This window comes from Octodon degus, unplaced genomic scaffold (assembly GCF_000260255.1).
Source record: "Octodon degus isolate 3935 unplaced genomic scaffold, OctDeg1.0 scaffold00304, whole genome shotgun sequence".
Lineage (NCBI taxonomy): Eukaryota > Metazoa > Chordata > Mammalia > Rodentia > Octodontidae > Octodon > Octodon degus.
This window is the reverse complement of record NW_004524880.1, coordinates 239,302-243,552: the sequence shown is the minus strand read 5'-3', so window position 1 is coordinate 243,552 and position 4,251 is coordinate 239,302. Positions and strand designations below refer to the sequence as shown.

The following is a 4,251-nucleotide window of genomic DNA, read 5'->3' as shown; positions in this document are numbered from 1 at the left end:
CCTGAGAGGAGGAGGTCTGGGCCTGAACACAGGACGATGAAGTGTCCAGCGTGGAGGAGTGGGCAGGGCAGACGCTGAGCGAGAGCAAGGGGAAATGGCTCTGCCCTGGAGCCCGTGGCGCAGGCGGCTGGTAGAGGACAGGAGGCAGGCACGGGCGTGCTAGGAGGGCAGCCGCCCTGCAGGGTCTTGGTCTGACACCCTACCAGGAGGCCCTTAGGGCACCCTGTGTGCCTGTCAGGGGTGGCTTCTTCTAGCTGACCTGGCCCTGCAGGAGTCCCAGGAAATGCGCTGCCACAGTTTGGGTCTCAGTGCCCTCTTCCTGTTGCTGGGCTTCCCGTACCACCTCTCTCCGGTGGCAGCGCCTCCAGAGGGCCTGTAGCCCGGTGCACAGATGCGGCCGGCCGGCAGCGGCCAGCGCCCTTGCTGGCCAGGGCGTGGCCGCCTCCTCTAGGCAAGGCCAAGTGGGAGACCGTGATCTTCACGGAGGTGTTGCTGTTGGCCAAAGTGGGCTTCTTTGGGATCTGAGGTCAAGAGTGAAGTGGACTGCGACATTGGATAGCAGATCGCGGAACTCGGACTTGATCCAGGAGGGGCTGGCTCTCAAGGGAGGCCCGAGGAATTGGACCTAAGTGTTGGGGGGGGGGGTTTCTAGAAGGAGCACACAGAGGCAGCAGCCAGGCAGGAAGCCCTGGGGCAGCTCTGGAAAGGTTGAGGGAAGGCTGAAGTGTCTTCAGGAGCCTTCTCAGCACCGGATCTGGCGCCCTCTGGGTTGGTGTATTTCGGGGTCTCGCCTTGTTTCCAAGATGAAGATGGGAGGGTTTTGGCAGGCAGGGTCTTGGCGTGGACCCTCGACAGCTGCCGACCGTGCAGCTTACCTGCGCAGGGCGCTGTCCATCCCGTGGTGCTGAAGCAGCAAGGAGGCCTCGACGTCACAGCCACTGTGCTCCCCAGCCTTAGGCGACCCGGAGGGGCTCGGAGCCCTGCGGGGGTTCGGGAGCTCCTGAGGGACCGCAAGCCTCAAGTGCTAGAATGGCGAGCCCCGTCCCAGAGGCTGTCCCCGAGTCCCACTTGCTGGCCCTGCCCCCCGGCTGGGGCTGGGGGAGATGCGTTTTCTGGTTCCCTGGTGGAGGTAGGGGCTGAGCGTGCGCTCCTGCCGCGAGGGACAGAGTGTAGGCTGTGGGGAGAGAAGGCGCAGAGCCGCGCCTGCTGTCTCACGAACTCGCTGAACAACGCCAGTGTGTCCTTTCCCTGTCCTCTCTGCTCTTGAGGGACCCTACAGCCCCGCCCCGGCTGCTCGTGAGTCCAGCAGGTGGCGCCCACTTCTGTGCCTCACGTTGCTTTGCCCCCAAGACCACTTCTCGCAATGTTTTCTCAGTTTCAGGTTAGGACGTGGTTGGTATGCACAGCGGTATGCACTGCGGGGAGACTGGGACGCAGATGTGTTCCGTCTTGGCGCTTTTCATTTCTTCTCTGGCCCCCATCTCACCTGTCTCCGCCCCAGGCCTCCGCCCCATCCGCACAGGGAACCACCTCTTTGTGGCCAGGAGATGGCTCAGTAGAAGAGGCGCTTGCCTGGCACTTGCCAGGCAGGCACCCGAGTTCAATCCCCGGTTCCGAGGACTGAGAAAACAAAACAAAACAAACAAACAAAAACCCCACCTCTTTGATTCATTGATACTTTGTGATATTTTTGTCTCAACTTCATTAACTTCCTGGTCTGATCCTTAGAATTTCTCTCCTGTTGGTTTCACATGCGGGTTGCTCTTGTTTTTCTAGGACCTTGGAATGCCTCGTTAGCGTCTTTATTTGTGATCACTTAATGTTCCTTCCACTCCAGGATTGCTTTCATTGTGTCCATAGTGTCTGCTTTGCTGTGCTTCCATTGTCATTTGCTCCTAGGAAGTTGAATTTCATTTCTTCTTTGATCTTTTCTGCAAAACATTGGTTATTCAGCAATGTATTATTACATCTCCATGTGTTTTCATAGTTCCTGTGGCTTCAGCTGTTCATATCTAGCCATGTTCCACTACAGTGCAACAGTAGGCAGGAGTTATTTCATCTCTTTTGTACTTATGTAAGCATGCTTTAGGGTCTAAGATATGGTCTAGTTTGGAAAAATGTTCCATGCGCTGAGAAAAATTCTGTTGTTGGATGAAATATTTTAGAGCTATCTGTTAAATGCATTTGTTTGGGCTGGGGATGTAGCTCAGTGGCACAGCCCCCTTGGTAAGCGCAAGGTTGTGAGTTCAATTCCTGGTTCAAAAAATATCCATTTGTTCAACGGTGCAGTTTAACTCAGAGCTTTCTTTGTTGACTTGTTGGGTCTGCCTGACCTAATTGTGATGCTGGGATGCTGAAGTCCCCCACTGTGATTGTGCTTGTATCTGTCAACTCCAGTGGTTTTTATTGTATGTTTTGTGCAGGGTCTCACTGTGCAGCTTGTACTTGTAGGGAGCCTCCCGTTTTCCAGCTTCCCAGTGCTGGGATTACAGGTGTGTATCACCGTGCCCAGACTAGGTGGCCGGCTGAGTGTGCCCGGGGGTGGGGCTGGTGTGGCCTGTGTTGCTGGGGATCGAACCCTGGTCCCTGAGCTTGCCTAAGCAGGCTCTTAGTTCACTGAGCTATCTTGCCAGCCCTTAGCTTTTATTTTATGAAGTTGAGTGTGCTGACATTTTGTACATAGATGCTTATAATTTTTGTCTCTTCCTGTTGAACGGTTCCTTTTCCCAGCCTTTAGTGGACATCTTTGTCTTTCCTGATCAGTTTTTGTCCCTTTTGCTTTGCAGCACTTAGGACCTCATATGTGCCAGGCAGATGCTCCATCGCTGTGCCCCCTTCTGGCCCCTGTGGGCTTCCGTTTGGGTGTGGTGTGTCTCCTACAGGCAATACATGGTTGTGTTTCATTTGTTATCCAATTTGTTGATCTGAGTCTTTGGACTGGGGAGCTGGGCTCTCTTGGCATTTGTTCCTCTCTTTGTCTCCCTGCAGACACGGGCAAGGCCAGGCCTGAGTGCAGAGACATCCTAGGAAGCAGTGGGGAGCCGTGGGAGATGAGGGGGCTCCAGGGACAGAATCTGGAGGGCGCTTGTTCCATCTGCAGGTCAGCACGTGAGACCTGCCAGGGGCAGACCTCCACTGGTGACCCAGAGAGGGTCAGCACAGTGCTTCCTGGCCAGTGTGCCAAGAACATGGGGGAAAATCCAGGCTCCAAAGGACAAAGCTCACGAAGGAGATTTTGGAAGGCTACCTTCGTGTAACGCTAGCGGGCTGATGGGAATAAGCCGGAGATTGTCAGCCAGAGTCAGGGCTGAGCTCATCTTAGGTACGGTTTTCAAGCAGGAAGTACAGAGCTGATAACAGGTTATTACTTGATTGGCTACATGAAATAGAAGAATTGGAGTGTGCGTCTTTCCTTTCTACTATAACTCCAGCTCGGTGCCGCTGCAATGGGCAAGTTCATGAAACTGGGGAAAGTGGTGCTGGTCCTTGCCGGACGCTTCTCCGGATGCAAAGCTGTTGTCATGAAGAACATCGACAATGGCACCTCCAACTGCCCCTACAACCATGGCCTGGTGGCCGGGATTGTCCACTATTCCCGCAAAGTGACAGCTGCCACAAGCAGGAAGAAAATCACCAAGAGGTCAAAGATCAAGTCATTTGTGAAGGTTTATAGTTACAACTGCCTCCTGCCCTCCAGGTACTCTGTGGACATACCCCTGGACAAGACGGTGATCAGCAAGGACATCTTCAGAGACCCAGCAGCACAAGGCCCAGCAGGAGGTGAAGGGCAAGTTCGAGAGAGATACAAGATAGGCAAGAACAAGCGGTTCTTCCAGAAGCTCCGGTTTTAGGTGTTCTTTGTTTCTATCATTAAAAAAAAAAAAAAAAAAAAAAAAGAATTATGTCATGTGTTGTCAGGCAGAATTGTACAGGGAGAGAGGGGGTCTGAGCAGAGTAGGTAGAGTTGCTAGTGTCCTTGACCAGGCCCGTCTTCCCCAGACATGGCGTCCTCGAAGCAAGCTGAACTCAATGCTTGTTCTCCTAACTGGAGGCAACACAGACAGCTTGACCCACAGCGTTGCGGATGGATCACAGCTGGCACCAGGCAGTCAAGGTTTTAGCTGAAGTTAGTAAGCTAGCTACGCGGCACGCTGCAGAGCCTGTGGTCTTTTTTTTTTTTTTTTTTTTTTTTTTTTTTTTTTTTTTTGGCAGCACCAGGGGTTGAACTCAGGCCCTTGCGCTTGCCAGGCG

The 4,251-nt window shown here is 53.6% G+C and overlaps 1 pseudogene; it reads left to right on the top strand.

Annotated features, from left to right (window-relative positions):
* The first annotated feature begins 3,446 nt into the window (after positions 1-3,446).
* LOC101560206 lies at positions 3,447-3,851 on the top strand (annotated as a pseudogene).
* Positions 3,852-4,251: the final 400 nt, after the last annotated feature.